The sequence below is a fragment of the Aquarana catesbeiana genome, linkage group LG09 (assembly GCF_042186555.1).
Source record: "Aquarana catesbeiana isolate 2022-GZ linkage group LG09, ASM4218655v1, whole genome shotgun sequence".
In the NCBI taxonomy this organism is placed as follows: domain Eukaryota; kingdom Metazoa; phylum Chordata; class Amphibia; order Anura; family Ranidae; genus Aquarana; species Aquarana catesbeiana.
The window spans coordinates 86,180,251-86,204,007 of NC_133332.1; positions in this window are offsets into that span (position 1 = coordinate 86,180,251).

The window sequence follows — 23,757 nt, forward strand, 5'->3', positions numbered from 1 at the left end:
TGCTCCATGTGCTTTTAGGAACTGTTGTACAGTTTAAAATGGCAACTTTCATGTTCATGGGCACATTATTCGTTCGGATCACACATTTTTCTTTCGGACTATAAAATACCATTGTTTAGCCCATATGCATTTGGCCAGCATTTTGAGGCCCTATACTTGTCTTCAAAGAATTGGGTTGTGTAGATGGCTTTGTTACTAGAATGAAATGCAAACTAGATTGTGTGTAAGGAGAGGACACTGAGCAGCTGTTTTCACATCTGGACACTGGAGCACTAGTGTGGGACCCCAGAACACCATTTTTATTAGGGGGCCACACAGGTGCTCCAGTGTATACTATAGGGGGGCTACATCTGTGAAGCTTGTACCAAACAGGTAAAGTGTTGCAGCTTGACAAAGGCCAATAAAAAATATACATCTTGGAACTCGGCTAAAATAGACAATTGTACCCCACTTCCAAGCAATGTTTCCTATTTCTAGTTCTGCCATCAAATATCTGTGTGCTAATTCTACCATTTTTGTTTTACATAGGGGAGAAAAGACTCGGAGGACACCCCTCATCCCAGGAGACCACAGACCCCCCACCTCGGGAAGAAGGGGAAATACCAACAACCCAAGAAGAAGAGCAGGAGGAAGAAGAAGATGTGGTGGAGATTGGCACCACAACAGGTGAGTGTCTGCGACCACAGGCTCAGGTAAACGAGATGGATGGTGGCAGATTTTTGAGACCTTTTTTTTTTTTTCTTTATCTCTTTTTAGGTGATCGTGATGTGAGGGATAGAGAATGCTTTACTTCTGAAAGTGCCCAGATCCTGATCGGGGAGATCATGGGGTGTAATTCCGAACTGCAAAACATCCAGCAAAAAATCCATGATGTTATTATAAAAAATAATAACATCATTGATGTTTTGGGGCGAATTTAAACCCCACAAAATCACTTGTTTTATTGTGGTCCAATCTTTTAAAATTTTTTGCAATGTTTTGAAAAGCCAAATTTGGAGGATGCACACAGTGTGCCAACATGTGCTATCTGCCATCACGGGAGATCAATGGACGCGTTTTGGGGGTGCAACCCCTTCCTCAATTATAAAGTAGCATTGAGGAAGGGCTTGCTCCCCCAAAACACGTCCCTTGATCCCCCCTGATGGCAGATAGCACATGTTGACATTCGTAAATTTGTGTGCATCTTCCAAATTTAGCTTTTCCAGGGGTGATTTCCCCCCATCTGAACGCTATATCAAACCCAGTTCCTAAATACTGATGTCTGATATAGCCTTCAACTTTTACATAATGTGAACTTTGTAATTTCCAGTTTTTTGGCTTTCATGTTGGTTTTACACAGGCCTGTTTTATCTGAAATGGATATTTCGATTTTTGATAATGCTACTGCAAAAATTGTTAAACAACAAACATGTTGGTTTGTTTTAAAAACCTTTGGTAAATGCACATGTGATTGTGCAGGTATAAAAAAGTGGCTTACTCAAGAATGTGTGGATTATTGTCTCAACACTACAACACTTTTGGGGTGATGTAATAGCTGTTTTATGCAAAAGTGGGGGTTATTTCGTAAGGGCAAATACACTTTGCACTACAAGTGCAGGTTCAGTGCAGTTGCAAGTGCACTTGGAGTGAAATGTGTTTTTGCATTTAGGAAATACCAGCCAACAGTGCTTTGTATAATAAGGTTACACAATCATTTTCTGGACTCCACACATTTCTGTCAGGTTCAGCTAAAACAAACACAAGCAGTAAATGTCCACAAAGAATTTTTTTTTTATTTGAAAAAGGCTTCACATATTGTCTGGCATATTGATAGCCCCCCTACCTGCAAAGAACTCCAGGTATCGTAACCGGACATCACGGGCACTCAGGGAGGGCAAGCCAGGACGGCCACTTTCAAGCGCCGTCAGTGTTGTTGGATGTAGGATTCCGGCCTCAGGCCCAACTGGGCCAGCATAGTTGGCAGAATGTTTTCTTAAAAAATTATGGAGAACACAGCACGCCAGTATTATATGGTTCAGTTTATACTCCGCCATATGGATGGGTGTCAGGAATAGTCGGAACCGGCTGGCCAGGATTCCAAATGTGTTCTCCACCACTCTTCGGGCTCTGGCCAGCCGGTAATTAAAAACCCTCTGTTCCGGGGTGAGGGTCCTCATCGGGAATGGCCGCATCAGGTGGTCCCCCAGCGCAAACGCTTCATCAGCAACGAACACAAATGGGAGACCTTCCACATTGTCCTCTGGAGTTGGCAAGTCCAAGCTGCCATTCTGGAGACGCCTGTAGAACTCCGTCTGGGCGATCACTCCACCATCGGACATCCGGCCATTCTTCCCCACGTCCACATACAAGAAGTCGTAATTAGCCGACACCACCGCCAACATCCCTATACTATTAAACCCCTTGTAATTATAATAGTATGACCCCGAGTTGGGTGGTGGGACGATGTGGATGTGTTTCCCATCAATTGCCCCTCCGCAGTTAGGAAAGTCCCACCGCTGGGCAAAGTGGGAGGCCACAGTCTGCCATTCCTGTGGCGTGGAAGGAAACTGTTGAGGAAAAAACAATAAACATTACTATTTTTTCACAGAAACATGGCAAGCAGATTAGACACAAACATTATGGGGCAACCTCCAGATAGCATTTATTAAGGGGAATTTAACAACGCCAAAGTATAAGGTACACCTATCATATTCCCCCCTCCACCCCTCTCATGGGCCATTTCTAACATTATAGGGGGGGAACTCTTGGACAGGTAACCCTCTTCACTTCATTGAGAGATGAATGCCTAAATACAGGGTATTACTTGGAACAGCCCCTCCTTAGTTACACTATTGGCAGCCCACTGGACAGGTAAGAAGTGTCATAATACAAAGATATAAATACACACTGTACACATTTGAGGACATTTGGACATTCTGCTATTAAAAAACTTGAAACAGTACCATTTGAAAGTATACAGGCAGGCCCTTGCACTACATGCTTTGGGGAATTCATTCATAAATCAGAGCACTAAAGAGGTGGGTATAGTGTGTATGGGTGTTAGGTACCTGGTAGTAGAGCCTGACTTGTAGGAGAAGACCTCTCATACAACGCTGGTTCAGGAGCCACTGGAGTAGGAACAGTGGTCTCCTGAGCACAGTTGGGTAGGAGTGCCTGAAGAGCAGAGTCTCTGATGCTGAAGTGATGAGAGATCCTACAGGGATGGCTGGACTGCGGATCAGGTGAGACTGGAGGCAGCAAGCTGGAACACTTGGAGATGCAGAGATCACTGGAGCTGAAGCTGAAGGTGCAACAGCAAGGACAACAGCAGGCACAAGCAGGGTCAGACGGTCCGGGTCAGCAGGGATATGAGACAGGCAAAACAGCAGACAGAGGCAAAGTCGGTAGGCAGGCAGAGATCGGCAACGGTATCAGGCAGGCAACAGAAGAGTAGTCAGACAGGCCGGGTCGGATTGGAGCAAGGCGGATGGTCAGACAAGCCGGGTCAGATGAGTAGCAAATAATCAGGTTCAGATAACAAGGATCAGGAAGCTGAGACGAAGCAGCAATGTGCCAGAGGCACAGGGGGACTTTTATGTGCACTTTGGCGCCAAACCGGCGCTATCGCGAACGCACGTGCACAAGCGCGCGCACAAGCGCCGCGTACCCACGCGCGCCCTAGCGCCGCGCTGACGCCCGGGAACAACAGAGACTTGCTGAAAAGGGCGTAACGGAGCGCGCCGGCGCATAGGCATACGCCGATGCCCAGGTCCGGCGCCAATGGTACCCTGACATTGCCCCCCCAAGGGGCAACCTCTGGGTGCCCAAAAGCCTTTTCTTTTCAGGATGGTTAGAAAAATAGGCTTGCACTAAACGCCTGGCATGTACATTGCTATCTGGTTCCCATGAATTACTTTCTGGCCCGTAGCCCCTCCACTTGATTAGGAACTGGATCTGCCCTTGTCTTTTCCTGCAATCCAGGATAGCCTCAACTTCAAATTCCTCGTTGCCATCAATCATAATAGGTTCAGGAGGTCTAGTTCCTCTACCGGGGAAGGGATCAGGTACAGCAGGTTTGAGCAATGACACATGAAACACAGGGTGTATTTTAAGAGAGTCAGGCAAAGTCAGTTCATACGAAACTTCATTGATCTTTCTTTTAACTGGAAACGGTCCCATAAATCTAGGTGCCAACTTCTTAGAAGGACATGCTAGTTTGATATTACTTGTAGAAAGCCATACCTGATCGCCAAGCTGAGGCTTCAATTCCCCTCTTCTCTTCCGGTCAAAGATCCTCTTGCTGTCCGCCTGAGCCTTGGATACTGCTTCCTGCAACATCTGGTTGTTATGATTGATGAAGTCTACCGTACTCTGTACTGCCGGGACTGAGGACTCTGGAATGAAATAAGGTAAAAAGGTTAGATGGAAACCATAATTAGCGAAAAAGGGGGATTGACAGGTGGCCGAATGTTTGGCATTGTTGTAGGCAAATTCTGCCAAAGGCAGCAAGGATACCCAGTCATCTTGTGAGAAAGAAGTGAAACATCTAATATACTGCTCAAGAGTCTGATTGGTCCTTTCCGTCTGACCATTGGTCTGAGGGTGATAGGCCGAAGACAAGGCCAGTTTGATTTTTAAAGTCTCACACAGGGCTCTCCAGAAACGTGAGGTAAATTGTACCCCTCTGTCAGAGGTTATGTTTACAGGGACTCCGTGAAGTCTAATGATTTCCTTAATGAAGATGTGAGCCGTTTCAATAGCTGACGGAGTTCCTTTTAATGGAAGAAAGTGGGCCATCTTGGTAAAGCGGTCTACTACCACGAAGATAGCAGAACACCCCTCAGAACATGGAAGCTCTACAATGAAGTCCATGGATATCATCTTCCAGGGCCTATCGGGTACAGGTAAAGGTTTTAACAGGCCCCAAGCTCGACTCCTGGAAGTCTTATTCTGGGTACAGGTAGGGCAAGATCTGACATACTTCTCGCAAAAGTCCTTTAAATTGGGCCACCAGAAGGTACGCTGTACCAATTCCAGGGTTTTACGAACCCCAAAGTGACCTGCCAGTGGGTGATCGTGAAGGAGTGCCAAGACCTTGACCCGAACCTCTTCAGGAACAAAAATTTGACTCCCTCTCCAGAATAGTCCGTCCTTGTTACTTAAGGTAAACCCTGTGGGTCTGGCTGATTCAGAGGATGCTTCCTTAATCTGAGAGAGAAGATCAGTTTGTATAAGCAAAAAATTGTTTGCAGGTAAAATGGTGTCAGGAGCAGATAAGTCCCTTGGGTTGTCATGCATCCGTGATAATGCGTCTGGTTTGACATTTTTTGAACCTGGCCGATAAGTAATGTGGAAGGAAAAGCGTGAGAAAAACAGTGCCCAACGGGCTTGACGGGGTTTTAGTCTCTTAGCAGATCGTAAATATTCTAAATTTTTGTGATCAGTATAAATTAGTACTGGATGCACAGCCCCCTCCAACAGGTACCTCCACTCCTCCAATGCAGTCTTGATGGCAAGAAGCTCCCGATCGCCGACATCATAGTTTCTCTCCGCAGAGGAGAGTTTTCGGGAGAAGAATCCCACGGGATGCATAGCATTTTTACTGCCCTTTCGTTGCGAGAGTATCGCACCGACCGCTATCTCTGAAGCGTCCACTTCTAAAATGAATGGCAAGGATGGTTCAGGGTGACTGAGAATGGCTGCTCCGTACTGTTAGGTACCTGGTAGTAGAGCCTGACTTGTAGGAGAAGACCTCTCATACAACGCTGGTTCAGGAGCCACTGGAGTGGGAACAGTGGTCTCCTGAGCAGAGTCTCTGATGCTGAAGTGATGAGAGATCCTACAGGGATGGCTGGACTGCGGATCAGGTGAGACTGGAGGCAGCAAGCTGGAACACTTGGAGATGCAGAGATCACTGGAGCTGAAGCTGAAGGTGCAACAGCAAGGACATCAGCAGGCACAAGCAGGGTCAGACGGTCCAGGTCAGCAGGGATATGAGACAGGCAAAACAGCAGACAGAGGCAGAGTCGGTAGGCAGGCAGAGATCGGCAATGGTATCAGGCAGGCAACAGAAGAGTAGTCAGACAGGCCGGGTCGGATTGGAGCAAGACGGATGGTCAGACAAGCCGGGTCAGATGAGTAGCAAATAATCAGGTTCAGATAACAAGGATCACGAAGCTGAGACGAAGCAGCAATGTGCCAGAGGCACAGGGGGACTTTTATGTGCACTTTGGCGCCAAACTGGCGCTATCGCGAACGCGCGTACGCCCATAAGCGTACCCACGCGCGCCCTAGCGCCGCGCTGACGCCCGGGAACAACAGAGACTTGCTGAAAAGGGCGTAACGGAGCGCGCCGGCACATAGGCGTACGCCGACGCCCAGGTCCGGCGCCAATGGTACCCTGACAATGGGTTTGGCAAAGTCAGCAGATAGATGATTGAGGATAGAGAATTGGGATCAGCTGACTTAGCAGTTGGGGGAGGGAGGGTTACTAAAAATTATTTGGGGACACCACAAAAAAAAGCCTCTGGCACTCTGCCTGAATTTAAATCAAAAATAACATTACCAAACATTTTAGGGGGTGTTTGGGGTAAAGCACTACTATGGAGCAGATAAAATACATTGTTAAGTGACTACATGAGGTGAATATAGGGCCAAGAGACACCATGCTGGGGAGGTTATTGAAGGGCAAATATGTATGAAGGACTGAAAATAATAATTACATAAAAATTCAGCATGCATGAGGACAAAGGGGACATTCACAGCATATTACAATCATGGTAATTAGGGAATGAGGAAAGAAATACAATATATTATCAAACATTAAAGACAATAAAATGTGATATAAAAGGATAAAAATCTTACCTTCATGTACTCCTTCTGCAGGACGTGTATGATGGCAGAACAGATCTCTGGGATAATGATCCCCAGAGCCTGGGGGGAGATGCCTGTCGAGAACTTCAAGTCCTGCAGACTTCTCCCTGTGGCCAAATACCGCAAGGTAGCGACCAACCTCTGCCCCGGAGTGATGGCTTGCCTCATGCAGGTATCCTGCCTGCTAATATAAGGGGTCAGCGAAGCCAACAAACGGTGAAACACGGGGTCCGTCATCCTGAGAAAGTCCCTGAAATCATCAGGATTATTCTCACGGATCTCACGGAGCAAAGGCATATGACAGAACTGGTCACGCTGAAGCAACCAATTCTTGGTCCATGAACTCCTCGCCACCCTGTTCATGGACTGGACTTGTGTCAAGGTCAGGACCCCAACACCAAGCCCCCGCACAGCATGAACTCTACGAGGAGTACGCATACGAAACATGGCTAGAAAACGGTCGGCTGCTCAGAACGAAGTAACAGAACGCACTGAAGAACAGCAAGGCCTGTGAAGAGCGACCTGAAAAACAGCAACGAGCAGGCAAGATCACACAGAAAACTCTGATACGAACTGACTGCACGCACTGAAGAGCAGATACAAACCCACAAGCACAAACTGAACGGCAGAAAACTATCTGAAAGCCACGAGTCTGAGAAAGCGCGAATCGTCTCTCACCAAACTTTTACTAACACGAGATTAGCAAAAGGAGCCCAAAGGGTGCCGCGCTTGGTTCTGAACCGGCCTTTTCTAGTCTCGTCGTACGTGGTGTACGTCACCGCGTTCTTGGCGATCGGAAATTCCGACAACTTTGTGCGACCGTGTGTAGGCAAAACAAGTTTGAGCCAACATCCGTCGGAAAAAATCCTAGGATTTTGTTGTCGGAATGTCTGAACAAAGTCTGACTGTGTGTACGCCCTATTAGACTGGGGAAAATTTGGGAATCATCTTCAAAAGTCTCAAGATGTGTAGCACATAGGGAAACCGCTATCAAGATAATATTCTTGTGGTACAGAACTCCTGATTTGCTACATGCCCAGAATTCTACCCTTTCTAAACTGTGCTGGAGATGCGGTCAGTCTGTTGGAACCCTCCTCCACATCTTTTGGGAATGCCACATCCTAGGCCCATATTGGAGCGAGGTTCAAAGATTATTACAAACGATCCTTTCTGCAACCATTCCATTAAATCCCATACATTTTCTTCTGGGTCTTCCTTTCCCGGATATTCCCAAATCATCACAGAAACTTGCATCATTCATATTATTAGCAGCAAAAAGAGCCAATCCTAGGCTCTGGCTCTCTACCTCCACCCCCACTTTACATCATACCCTCTCCATAATATCATATATATGCAGGATGGAGCAAATGACTGCTAAGAGTGAAGGTAACTCCCTCCTATTTGACAGAATATGGAAGGCTTGGGATATTTCAATATTCTCCTCAGAACCTGCAGTTGTCACACCTTTTTAAAAGTCTGCTAGAAATACCCTTTGACCAACATTTTATTTTATTTTATTTTGTTCTTGACCCAAATCTAGATATGGTATGGACATTTTTTTGTTGAGATGATCCATTAATGGAAGCCGCTGGAACTTGACTATACTGGTATCCCCATCAAGATGTATTATATTATTTTATTTTGTCTATTGTTTTGATATTGATAACTACTTCTTTGATGCTAACTTGGCTTGATCTCTGTACCTTATGAAACAATGTTTTATAATTGTTAAAATTTTTTGAAAAATAAACAATTAAAAAAAAAAATAAAGGCTGAAGTATATTGCTGTGTTTGAAGGAGTTAGCAGGTGAGCTGGTTAGTAAACAGTCGTCTTCCTGATACTAGGAAAATAGATATACAGTATCTCACAAAAGTGAGTACACCCCTCATATTTTTGTAAATATTTTCTTATATCTTTTCATGTGACAACACTGAAGAAATTATACTTTGCTACAATGTAAAGTAGTGAGTGTACAGCTTGAATAACAGTATAAATTTTCTGTCCCCTCAAATTAACTCAACACACAGCCATTAATGTCTAAACCACGGGCAACAAAAGTGAGTACACCCCTAAGTGAAAATGTCCAAATTGGGCCCAATTAGCCATTTTCCCTCCCCCGGTGTTATGTGATTTGTTAGTGTTACAAGGTTTCAGTTGTGAATGGGGAGCAGGTGTGTTGAATTTGGTGTTATCACTCTCACTCTCTCATACTGGTCACTGGAAGTTCAACATTGCACCTCATGGCAAAGAACATTCTGAGGATCTGAAAAAAGATCCTTGTTGCTCTACATAAAGATGGCCTAGGCTATAAGAAGATTGCCAAGACCCTGAAACTGAGCTGTAGCACGGTGGCAAGACCATACAGTGGTTTTAACAGGACAGGTTCCACTCAGAACAGGCCTCACCATGGTTGACCAAAGAAGTTGAGTGCACGTGCTCAGCGTCATATCCAGAGGGTGTCTTTGGGAAATAGACGTATGAGTGCTGCCAGCATTGCTGCAGAGGTTGAAGGGGTGGGGGAGTCAGCCTGTCAGTGATCAGACCATACGTCGCACACTGTATCAAATTGGTCTGCATGGCTGTCGTCCCAGAAGGAAGCCTCGTCTAAAGATGATGCACAAGAAAGCCTGCAAACCGTTTTCTAAAGACAAGCAGGCTAAGGACATGGATTACTGGAACCATGTCCTGTGGTCTGATAAGACCAAGATTGACGTTTTTGGTTCAGATGGTGTCAAGCATGTGTGGTGGCAACCAGGTGAGGAGTACAAAGACAAGTGTGTCTTGCCTTCAATCAAGCATGGTGGTGGGAGTGTCGTGGTCTGGGGCTGCACGAGTGTTGCCGGCACTGGGGAGCTACAGTTCTTTGAGGGAACCATGAATGCCAACATGTACTGTGACATATTGAAGCAGAGCATGATCCCCTACCTTCGGAGACTGGGCCGCAGGGCAGTATTTCAACATAACAACCCCAAACACACCTCCCAAGACGACCACTGCCTTGCTAAAGAAGCTGAGGGTAAAGGTGAAGGACTGGCCAAGCATGTCTATAGATCCTAAACCCTGTGGGGCATCCTCAAACGGAAGATGGAGGAGAACAAGGTCTCTAACATCCACCAGCTCTGTGACGTCGTCATGGAGGAGTGGAAGAGGACTCCAGTGGCAACCTGTGAAGCTCTGGTAAACTCAATGCCCAAGAGGGTTAAGGCAGTGCTGGGAAATAATGGTGGCCCAAAGTGTCAATATTTTGTGTGGACAAAATATTGACACTTTGGGCCCAATTTGGACATTTTCACTTAGGGGTGTACTCACTTTTGTTGCCAGCGGTTTAGACATTAATAGCTGTGTGAGTTTTATTTTGAGGGGACAGCAAATTTACACTGTTATACAAGCTGTACACTCACTACTTTACATAATGAATGCCGTTGTAAGACTCATCCACCTTACCAACCATTCAATGTCCTCCACCCCTCTCTGCCAATCCCTCCACTGGCTTCCACTCACCCAACAAATAAAATTCAAAGTACTAACAATAATTTACAAAGTCATCCATAACTCTGCCCCCAGCTACATCCCTAACCTAGTACCAAAATACCAACCAAGCCGCTCTCTTCGGTCCTCCCAAGACCTCCTGCTCTCTAGCTCCCTTGTCACCTCCTCCCATGCTCGCCTCCAGGATTTCTCCAGTGCTTCTCCCACCTTTTGGAACTCCCTACCCCAATCTGTCCGACTGTCCCCTAATCTATCCATCTTTAGACGATCCCTGAAAACTCTTCTCTTTAAAGAAGCCTATCCTGCTTCTAACTAACACTGTTTTACTTCCTCCATCAGCTCATCCCCCACAGTTATTACCTTTTGTATCAACTGACCCTTCCTTTTTAGATTGTAAGCTCTAATGAGCAGGGCCCTCTGATTCCTCTTGTGCCAAATTTTAATGTAACTGTAATGTCTGCCATTATTTTGTTAAGCGCTGTTGCAAACTGTTGGCGCTATATAAAACCTGTATAATAATTGTAGCAAAGTGTAATTTCTTCAGTGTTGTCACATGTAAAAATATAATAAAATATTTACAAAAATGTGAGAGGTGTACTCACTTTTGTGAGATACTGTATGTTAACCAGTGTATGAGCATTGGAGACAGTATACTGTATAAACCCATGGAGCATCAAGCTCATAACCTGGCTGATGAATCCAGGGTTAGGGCAGGCATATGCAATTAGCGGACCTCCAGCTGTTGCAAAATTACAAGTCCCATCATTCCTCTGCCTCTGGGTGTCATGCTTGTGTCTGTCAGAGTCTTGCTATGCCTCATGGGACTTGTAGTTCTGCAACAGCTGGAGGTCCGCTAATTGCATATCCCTGGGTTAGGGGATCACTCTGCTGGGAGCAAACGGCATACACAGTCACTCCGTTTAGAAACCATGTAAACACTTAGCCTAGCTTCACACTTATGCATTTTTTAGTGCCTTTTGCAGTTTGCAGAAATGCACTACAGTCCATTCAACATGGTTTCCTATGGTACAGGTACACATCTATGCGTTTTTCAGCTGGTGCATTTTTGGAAAGGGTCAGGGACTTTTTGCATGTAATAGACTTCAATGAAATCACACCAGAAATGCAAGTGTTGTGTTTGTGATGCAGTTTTTATTTTTCAGTTTAAAACACTGTATATAGGTGGTTGCTAAGGAGGGGGCTGGGAAGCTGGCCGCCCCATCTTTAACAACCGATTAGTCATCAGCTGTCAGCGGGCTTCCCCGAGACCCCTTATACGAGTGAGTGCTAACAAAATACAAGAGCCGGTTTTTGACAAGTCCTTTATTAAATAAGAAGCTATCTTCTCCCAGTGTCTTCTTCCTCGCCACCACTGTCTTCTTCCTCGCCACCACTGTCTTCTTCCCCGCATCCGCTATCCTTTACATCACCGCCGGTTACCTGCTAAAAGACAAAAGCCAGTCTTGTCCTTAAACTATATTCTTCCAGTGTGATATCCCCCCCCCCCGTTGTCCGGCACCTCTTATATAGCCATGGGGTATGGGCATCCAATGGCATTGCCTGGAGAGCCCGCCCCTTGTGACGTCATGTGACAGCTGATGAAGGACACAGCGGCCAGCTTCCCGGCTCCCTCCTTAGCAAACAGCTATATACAGTGCGTTTACAGTGCATTTCAAAAGAGAGGGAAAAAACGTAAAAAGCAAAATGCATGAAAACTGCATTCAAAAACGCATAAATATGCAAAACGCATTGCAAAACATGTCTGAAAAACACATTAAGTGCAGCCGCATAGATATATTTTTATATATATATTTATATTGTGTGTCATCTCCAGCTCACCAGACCCAGTCCTTGTTTATCTTCTAGTGCTGATCCACTGCCACTCCTGATTTTCTCCTTCTTAACATCTCCTATATGTGTACGTTCTGCTTCTCTCTGGTACCTCCACTTATTCTCCTGATGCCGCCCAATTTCAAAAGGACTACGATTAGCTTTCCATCAACCAGAGGCAGGAGGACGTAGTACAGGAGATGGTCAGAAACTACAGACATAGTACAGGAGATGGTCAGAGACTGCAGACCTACTACAGGAGATGGTCAAAAAATGCAGACCTACTACAGGAGATGGTCAGAGACTGCAGACCTACTACAGGAGATGGTCAAAAAATGCAGACCTACTACAGGAGATGCTCAGAGACTGCAGACCTACTACAGGAGATGGTCAGAGACTGCAGACATAGTACAGGAGACCATCAGAGACTGTGGAAATACTACATGAGATGGTAAGAGACTGCAGAAATACTACAGTAGATGGTTAGAGACCGCAGACATACTACAGAAGATAATACATGGCAAACATATTACTGGAGATCAAGAGAGACAATGATTATGTATGCCACAAATAAAAGCATTAAGAGCGATCAAAATACTAATTGCGGCGCTCTGTCCAAAGTCTCAACAATTGGCCGGTAATCATATAAGTTATTAAAGTCCACCATGTGAATATGTGCAAAGAAAGTCTCTTGGTGTACAATATCCTTGTGTTGGTTAAGTGTTGTTACATGCACCAATCATCAGATTGTCACCACTTTGTTCACATCAGCATCAGTAGTTTGATTACCGAACATTCAATATTGTTCCCGGGGCGAGCGGTACGTTCCCTGTACGAGTGATTGACGACATTTAAACAAAGGTGTGTTTAAAAGGGAAGTATGGGTTTCTTTTTTTTCCATATTCATACTTACCTAGGTGGATGCTGCATCTGTCCCCTGGCACCTCTGCACTGAGAACCAAGCGATTGAACACAGCCGATCACTCGGTTTTCAGAGCTCCATGAGCAGAGAGTTGTAGACTGTCACAGCTCTCTGCTCATCTCCCTCCGTGCTCATTGGAGCGCTGAACTGTGGAGGGGGCGGAGCGGGCCGTCTCTAGCTCTCAGCGGCTCGCTGAGAGGCTGAGACAGGTGCCAGTCACAGGCACCTGGCGGATCCAGACTTCCATTGTCGGCATGACGCAGTGCCCGGACTGACTTCTGTGATGTCATCAGAGAGCGGACTTCAGGTCCCAGGAGTGCAAAATGAATTTCACTACTGTGATCCATAGGAGAAGCCCAGCCAAACGAGCTTTGGCTGGAGTTCTCCTTTAATTGATATCTCTGGTGAGTGCAAACCCTGCACTGGTGATTGGTGCATGTAACAACGCATGACCAATACGGGGATACAAGGATATTGTACACCAAGAGACTTTCTTTGCATGTATTTACAGGGTGGACTTTAATAACTTTATGTAGTCAAGGCATGATTACCGGCCAATTGTTGAGAATACACCTCCAAGACGACCACTACCTTGCTAAAGAAGCTGAGGGAAAAGGTGCTAGACTGGCCAAGCATGTCTCCAGACCTAAACCCTAGCATCTGTGGGGCATCCTCAAATGGAAGGTGGAAGAGCACAAATTCTCTAACATCCACCAACTCTGTGATGTCGTCATGGAGGAGTGGAAGAGGACTCCAGTGGCAACCTGTGAAGCTCTGGTGAACTCCATGCACAAGAGGGTGAAGACAGTGCTGGAAAATGATGGTGGCCACACAAAATATTGACACTTTTGGCCCAATTTGGACATTTTCACTTAGGGGTGTACTCACTTTTGCTGCCAGTGGTTTAGAATTCAGGCCCCTTTCACACTGGAGCGGTTATCAGGCGGTATTGCGCTAAAAATGCCGCCTGAAAACCGCCCCTAAACAGCCTCCGCTGTTTGTTCAGTGTGAAAGCCCGAGGGCTTTCACACTGAAGCGGTGTGCAGGCAGGGCGGTGAAAAAAGTCCTGCAAACCGCTTTTTTGGAGCAGTGAAGGAGCGGTGTATTCACCGCTCCTAAACCGCTCCTGCCCATTGAAATCAATGGGACAGCGCGGCTATACCGCGGTAATACCGTGGCTATAGCCGCGCTGTACGAGCGGATTTAACCCTTTTTCGGCCGCCAGCGGGGGTTAAAACCGAACCGCTAGCGGACGAATACCGCTGCAAGAAGGACGGTACAGCAGCGCTAAAAATAGCGCTGTTGTACCGCCGACGCCCCCACCGCCCCAGTGTGAAAGGGGCCTAATGGCTGTGTGTTGAGTTATTTTGAGGGGGTAGCAAAGGTACATTGTTATACAAGCTGTACACTCACTACTTTACATTGTAGCAAAGTGTCATTTCTTCAGTGTTGTCACATGAAAAGATATAATAAAATATTTACAAAAATGTGAGGGGTGTACTCACTTTTGTGAGATACTGTATATGTCAGCCACTGTATGAGCATTGGAGAAAGTATACTGTATAAACCCATGGAGCATCAAGCGCATAACCTGGAAACCTGGCTGGTGAATCAAGGATTAAAGGGATCCCTCTGCTAGGAGCAAACAGTGGCTGGGTGAGTTGACATAACAAGAGTCAGGAGGCATACACAGTTACTCTGTTTAGAAACCATGTAAACACTTGATGTGTGTCATCTCCAGCTCACCAGACCCAGTTCTTGTTCATCTTCTAGTGCTGGTCCACACTAACACTCTGGGTTTCCTCCTTCTTAACACCTCTATATGTGTACATTCTGCTTCTCCCGGGTACCTCCGCTTATTCTCCTAATGCTGCCCAGTTTCAAAAAGCACAACCACAATTAGCTTTCCATCATCCAGTGGCAGGAGGCATGGCCGGGCCTGATCCTCAAAGGCTGGCCACACCTCTTTCCCTTATTCCTGCCCAATAACTGCCTTTCGCCTCACAGAATGCTACGCTTCAGGGGAGTTACATTGGAGTGAGTGACCAATAGCTAAGCTGCCCCAGTGATCACTGCTGGGTGGGGTGGAGGTAGAGATCTGTACTCACATGGATGTGTTTACAGATAACAATCCTGTCTAGCCCAGCGCCTAATTTAGCAGGGGGGGGGCAGACGGGAGGGCAAGGGATAACCTAGGAGGGGCAGTAGTGACACCACTGCTGATGAAGCTGATCTAAAAGCTATTCTATCTCCTCATTTCTAGTTTTTAAAATGGAGCTATCTAGTTTCTTTTTAGAAATGGCATCAGGTTGGCAAACTCATTGCACAGAAACCACAGAGTAGGCCATGACTCTAGAAGAAGAAGGGTATTCCCTTTATTGCAGGGATAGAGAGAGTAAGAAAGGGGGAGGGGTATGCCTATATATGAAGAATAATGTACATGTAAATGTGAGAGATGACATCAATAAGGGAGCTAGGGAGGAGGTAGAATCCTTATGGGTAGCGCTCCAAAGGGATGAAGCTAAGTGAAAAATAATACTGGGAGTATGCTATAGGTCCCCTAACCTGAGGGAGGAGGGGGAGACGGACCTCCTATCACAATTTGGATTAGCAGCAAAGATGGGAAGTGTTATCATGATGGGGGATTTTAATTATCCAGACAGACTGTTCAGAGGGAACCATGCATTCGTCTAAAACTCGCAAAAAACCTAAATGCCTTGTAGGAAACTTTCATGGTCAGATGGTAGAAGCACCAACTAGAAACAAGGCATTACTGGATCTATTGATTACCAACAATACAGACCTGATCACGGATGTGGAAATACGGGGCAATTTAGGAAACCGCTATCGCGGGCTTCAGTATAAATCACACAAATAGGAAACACAAGGGGAACACAAAGACAATGAATTTCAAAAGAGCCAACTTCCCTAAACTACAAACCTTGCTAGAAGGCATAAATTGGGTTAAAATCTTAGAAACAAAGAACACAGAGGAGAGATGGGGTTTGCCTTAAGAGCATATTAAATAAGGGCATTAGCCAGTGCATCCCATTGGGAAATTTTAAAAGAGCGAACAAAAGTCCTGAATGGCTTAACTCTAATGTAAAAATGCATATAAAAGCAAAGGAGAAGGCCATCAAAAAATACAAGGCTGAGGAATCATCATCACCTTTACCCTCAGCTTCTTTAGCAAGGCAGTGGTCGTCTTGGAGGTGTGTTTGGGGTCGTTATCATGTTGGAATACGAAGGGAGGGGTTCATACTCTGCTTCAGTATGTCACAGTACATGTTAGCATTCATGGTTCCCTCAATGAACTGTAGCTCCCCAGTGCTGGCAGCACTTATGCAGCCCAGACCATGACACTCCCACCACCATGCTTGACTGTAGGCAAGACACCCTTGTCTTTGTATTCCTCACCTGTTTGCCACCACACACGCTTGACACTATCTGAACCAAATAAGTTTATCTTCGTCTCATCAGACCACAGGATGTGGTTCCAGTAATCCATGTTCTTAGTCTGCTTGTCTTCAGCAAACAGTTTGCGGGTTTCTTTTGCATTATATTTAGAAGAGGCTTCCTTCTGGGATGACAGCCATGCAGACCAATTTGATTCAGTGTATGGCGTATGGTCTGATCACTGACAGGCTGACCCCCCACCCCTTCAACCTCTGCAGCAATGCTGGCAGAACTCATATGTCTATTTCCCAAAGACAACCTCTGGATATGACGCTGAGCATGTGCACTCAACTTCTTTGGTCGACCATGGTGAGGCCTGTTCTGAGTTGAACTTATCCTGTTAAACCGCTGTATGGTCTTGGCCACCATGCTGCAGCTCAGTTTCAGGATCTTGGCAATCTTATAGCCTAGGCCATCTTTATGTAGAGCAATAATTCCTTTTTTTTCAGATTCTTTAGAGAGTTCTTTGCCATGAGGTGCCATGTTGAACTTCCAGTGACCAGTATGAGAGAGTGAGAGCTATAGCACCAAATTTAACACATCTGCTCCCCATTCACACCTGAGACCTTGTAACACTAATGAGTCACATGACACAGGAGAGGGAAAATGGCTAATTGGGCCCAATTTGGACATTTTCACTTAGGGGTGTACTCACTTTTTTGCCAGCGGTTTAGACATCAGTGGCTGTGTGTTGAGTTATTTTGAGGGGCCAGCAAATTTACATTGTTATACAAGCTGTACACTCACTACTTTACATTGTAGCAAAGTGTCATTTCTTCAGTGTTGTCACATGAAAAGATATATACAAAATATTTACAAAAATGTGAGGGGTGTACTCACTTTTGTGAGATACTAATATATATAATGTAATGCAGGGGTTTACCAGAGTCATTGTACTGGGTGGTGTGTTATTCCTTAAATAAGGGAATGGTCCCCTCTAGTGGCCACTACAGCTTTGGCACGAACCTCTCTATATTTAGTAACAAACAACTATGCATGTTGGACTGTGTAGTTTAATAAGGAAGTGACTTTGTTTAAGCCAGTCAAGGAACTACCTATCCACAATGCCTCACTTACCTACCCACAATGCCAAGTACAGAACAGCCTGCTGGGTAAGGGAATAAAAGGGACAGGCGTGGTATGTTTCTGCCTTTTGGTGGAACGCCATTAAAGTGGGAGCTGTGGGTGTGCAATTGGAAGACTGCGGCCTGTTGGCGCGGAGCGGAATTGTGTGGCCTCTAAGGAATTCCGGAAAACAGTGTGCTGGATCAGCGTGTGGACAGATTGGAGGGCTCAAGGTAACTCGAAAGTTTCCTGCATTGCAGTCCCCAACCATCGGAAGGAGCGGATCGGAGTGCCGGCGCCAGCTTGTAGCGAGACTAAGATATCAGAAGCGGAGCAGTACAAGCATCTGGGCCTTGTGTGGTGAGCGGGCACTTGCCCAGATTGATGTAATAATTCGTTACTGTGCAAATAGGTCCCAGACGTCTGGTGAGACCTGTAGTCCCACAGAAGCGATTTCACTTATTCATAGACTGTGTGCAGCGAAACCTCAGAGTTCGTTTTCTCTGTACTACAGAGCTAATTTTGAGTTGCATGTTTCAGTAAGGAAGAAGTTCTACAGGTGCTTTATATAAAACATGCATTTATTTATATCACTTTATATATTTGCAGAAAATATATTTAAAACTATTAACTGAAGATTTTAATATTTCAATTGAAATGGTAAGTAAATTAAAAAAAATATTTTACTTATCTATCTATATAATAAATACATTTATTTATTTAAATTTTTATTTTACATATATTTTTAGGACAAAACTCCATTACCCACAGGATCGTTGTCCGAAAATTATAATTTGATGACTCAAGAGGAAAGAGTAATTAATATTGTATATTTTTTCTAAATTTCCACACTTCTTTTTTCTCTCTGTCTATATTGCAAAATATGTATATACATTTATATTCATATATTCTATTATTGTGAATGTGAGTTAGGATAGATATACATATATATATATATATATATATATATATATATATATATATATATATACTGACACACAGAGAGAGATCATTATTTAGATGTATGTATATATTTGTAGCCAATAATAAATAAATACATATAATAACAAAAATGTGTATTAATGTGCATAACGAAGCCAAGGAAAGATGGAAACATCTCCAAATGGCATCAAATTACAGATTAGACATTCTTATAATATGTCAAAAAAAGTTAGATTTTATTTCCATCATTTACACTTTCAAAATTACAGAAAACAAAAAAATGGCATCTGCAAAACTTTGGCCACCCTGCAGAATTTATAGCATGCACTGCCCCCTTTGCAAAGCTGAGACCTGCCAGTGTCATGGATTGTTCTCAATCATTGTCTGGGAAGACCAGGTGATGTCAATCACAAGGGTTTTAAATGGCCAGACTCATCTGACCTTGCCCCAACAATCAGCACCATGGGTTCTTCTAAGCAGTTGTTTAGAAAACTGAAACTGAAAATAGTTGACGCTCACAAAGCTGGAGAAGGCTATAAGAAGATAGCAAAGCGTTTTCAGATGTCAATATCCTCTGTTCGGAATGTAATTAAGAAATGGCAGTCATCAGGAACAGTGGAAGTTAAAGCAAGATCTGAAAGACCAAGAAAATTATCAGACAGAACAGCTCGCAGGATTGTGAGAAAAGCAATTCAAAACCCACGTTTGCACGATCCCTCCAGAAAGATCTGGCAGACCCTGGAGTTGTGGTACACTATTCCACTATAAAGAGATACTTGTACAAATATGGTCTTCATGGAAGAGTCATCAGAAGAAAACCTCTTCTACGTCCTCAACACAAAAATCAGCGTTTGAACTTTGCAAATGAACATATAGACAAGCCTGAGGCATTTTGGAAACAAGTTCTGTGGACCGATGAGGTTAAAATAGAACTTTTTGGCCGGAATGAGCAAAGGTTTGGAGAAGAAAGGGCACAGAATTTAATGAAAAGAACCTCTGTCCAACTGTTAAGCATGGGGGTGGATCAATCATGCTTTGGGGTTGTATTGCAGCCAGTGGCACAGGGAACATTTCACGAGTAGAAGGAAAAATGGATTCAATAAAATTTCAGCAAATTTTGGATAGTAACTTGATGCCATCTGTGAAAAAGCTGAAGTTAAAGAGAGGATGGTACCTAGAAATGGATAATGATCCTAAACACACCTCAAAATCCACAGGGGATTACATCAAGAGGCGTAAACTGAAGGTTTTGCCATGGCCTTCACAATCTCCTGACCTCAACATTATTGAAAATCTATGGATAGACCTTAAAAGAGCAGTACGTGACAGACAGCCCAGAAATCTCAAAGAACTGGAAGACTTTTGTAAGGAAGAATGGGCAAAGATACCTCAAACAAGAATCGAAAGACTCTTTGCTGGCGTCAAAAAGCGTTTACAAGCTGTGATACTTGCCAAAGGGGGCAGTACAAGATATTAACTCTGCAGGGTGCCCAAACTTTTGCAGATGCCATTTTTTTGTTTTCTGTAATTTTGAAAGTGTAAATGATGGAAATAAAATCTAACTTTTTTTGACATATTATAAGAATGTCTAATCTGTAATTTGATGCCATTTGGAGATTTTTCCATCTTTCCTTGGCTTCGTTATGCACATTAATACACATTTTTACCTGGGGTGCCCAAACTTTCGATCCCCACTGTATATATATAAATATATATATATATATATATATATATATATATATATATATATATCGATATGTCATCTTTTTTTATCTTTATTTTTTAAATTATTTTTTTATTTTTATTTTTTTAATATAATATTAAATATTATATATTTGATGTTTGGGTATATCTATATATCTATATCTATATATATATATATATATATATATATATATATATATAGATAGATAGATATATATATAAATATAAATTATTTAATTTTATTTATTTTTGTATGTTTTTATATTTAGAGAAATATTATAACAAAGCAACTTTTGGCGAGGTATCCTGCGCCTGAAACAGATCGTGCCTTTCCAAGGAATCTGACCATGCCCTCTTCAAGTATTGGTTCTTCGGACTCACAATCGCAAGATACACCTGATGACAAAATAGGCAAAATACACTGGTGTATGTGTCAGTGCTGTATAAAAATGCCAACCCAAGTAGAATCCGTGTGTTGTCAAGAGGTTGAAGAGGTCAAAGGCTGTATCCCTGAGGGAAAAAAATGCATAACGGAAGCAGATATGTTCTGTTCTCAAATTTCGACTGAGCAACATGTAATGCCCCGTACACACGGTCGGACTTTGTTCGGACATTCCGACAACAAAATCCATGGATTTTTTCCGACGAATGTTGGCTCAAACTTGTCTTGCATACACATGGTCACACAAAGTTGTCGGAAAATCCGATCGTTCTGAACGCGGTGACGTAAAACACGTACGTCGGGACTATAAACGGGGCAGTGGCCAATAGCTTTCATCTCTTTATTTATTCTGAGCATGCGTGGCACTTTGTCCGTCGGATTTGTGTACACACAATCGGAATTTCCGACAACGGATTTTGTTGTCGGAAAATTTTATATCCTGCTCTCAAACTTTGTGTGTCGGAAAATCCGATGGAAAATGTGTGATAGAGCCTACACACAGTCGGAATTTCCGACAACAAGGTCCTATCACACATTTTCCGTCGGAAAATCCGACCGTGTGTACGGGGCATTAGACTGATGTTTACAATGATGCATCTCGAGGGCCTACCTGTTGGAGATGCAGACAATAACTGGTAATATCATTATTTTAACAATTATTTAGAGTTGTCATTGAAGAAAAAAAAATATCCTTGTGATTATAATAATTTTAGATAGATATGTAGTTATTTTAATATATATATTTTTTTTAAACAGGCGATTGAGGAAAACTGCATACCGTGCTTTCATAGCTTGGATCTTTGGATTTTTAGGGAGGGGGAACAGAAGGGTGATACCATCATGTGCAGTGAAAATAGTCAGAGAAGTTTTTCCTGAGCCTAATGGCTGATATGTAGATTTCCTTTATTCTGATGACTATGATGCATCAGAGATGACATTTCATTAAAGCTGTATTTGAAATTATTATTATCCCAAGAAATTGTTTTTTTTTAAATTGTAGATTTTGTTTTATTATTTTTTTTTAAATTATAGTTGAATAAAAATTTAATTCATAATAAAAACACAAATGTTAGTCCTTTTTTTAATGTACTTTAATATAGTTAAAAGAAAAAAAAATAATATATTAACCACCTCAATACAGGGCACTTTCACCCCCTTCCTGCCCAAGCCATTTTTCAGTTTTCAGCGCTGTCGCACTTTGAATGACAATTGCGCGGTCATGTTACACTGTACCCTAATGAAATTTTTATCATTTTTTCCCCACAAATAGAGCTTTCTTTTGGTGGTATTTGATCACCTCTGCGGTTTTTATTTATTGCGCTATAAACAAAAGAAGAGGGACAATTTTGAAAAAACACAATATTTTTTACTTTTTGCTATAATAAATATCCAATTTTTTTTTTTTTTTTAACAAATTTTTTCCTCAGTTTAGGCCGATACGTATTCTTCTACATATTTTTGGTAAAAAAAAATTGCGCTAAGCGTATATTGATTGGTTTGCGCAAAAGTTATAGCGTCTACAAAATAGGGGATAGATTTATAGCATTTTTATTATTTATTTATTTTTTACTAGTAATGGCGGCGATCTGCAATTTTTATTGTGACTGCGATATTGCGGCGGACATATCGGACACTTTTGACACATCTTTGGGACCATTCACATTTATACAGCGATCAATGCTATAAAATTGCATTGATTACTGTGTAAATGTGACTGGCAGGGAAGGGGTTAACACTAGGGGGCGCTCGAGGGGTTAATGTATTACCTAAGGAGGTGATTCTAACTGTGGGGGGAGGGGACTGACTGGGGGAGGTGACCAATCGCTGTCCCTATGTACAAGGGACACGCCATCGGTCTCCTCTCCTCTCTGACAGGACGTGGATCTGTGTTTACATGCACAGATCCACGCTCCTGCTCTGTTACCCGGCAATCGCGGGTGCCCGGCGGACATCGCGGCCGCCGGGCACGCGCACCGGGTCCCGAGCGACGCAGCGGGCACGCGCGCGCCCCCTAGTGGCTCGGAAGGCGAGGACGTCATATGACGTCCTCCCAGAACAATAGAAGCCTCGTCCAGCCGTCATATGACGGTGGGCGGTGGCTTAGCGGTTAAACATTATATCATAAAAACAGTTACCAAAAATTACAATAGATTTTTTTCAATATTTTAGATAATTATAGAATTTAAAGAGATTTTATGCATACGACCATTTATGGTTTATTTATCAACTGTTGGAAAGCGTGTCATATGTTCTTTCACTGCAATCCTTGTTTCTGGTCTTTTCAAGTGGAGCTATATTTTTGGGCATTTCCAGGTTTTTTGGTTTCCACGAATTAGTTATGGTGCCTTCTACCATGGAAATCACGTTAGAAAGCATTATTTTTGCATGTTCATTATCCATTTTCTGGAAAACATTTCGCACAATCCATTTTTTTCTGCCTCTTGGAAACTCCAAGTTTTTACGTTCTACCAAAACTTCCTCACCGCTAGCATCTTTTTTTTTTGTCAGAGCAGGTTTACATATCACATTATGATTGTGGCTTAATGCCGCCAATTTTGTTCTGGCATCCATTGAATCAAATCGATAATTAATTTGTTTAGGATGATATTTTAGAATCATACTGTGATACGTTTCTATAGCACCAGTCTGACCAAAAAAAGTAAGATGTTTCATGTCCTTTTCCAATTTGGGATCCAAAACAATTGTGGACAATGCATGAAATGCAGGTGTCTGTTGGATTAACCAGGGAACATTCGGAGCATCCACATCAATCTCATCATGCAAGCATTTGTGCTCTATATCGACAATTTTCCATACATGAATATTTACTATATGATGTAGTACAGATTGCCAAAGTTCTTTAAAAACGTCCTCGTTTCCTTGGCAAGCTCTACTACACCAATAGAAATGGTTTAGTATGGATCCAATCCATGGCAAAATTGGACTATACAATTTTTTTTTTTTTACATTTGCACCAATTTTTTTTTTTAATTTTTCACATAATGCCAAATGTCAAATTCATGATTTATATTTTCATATTTTTCAGTTGTTAAT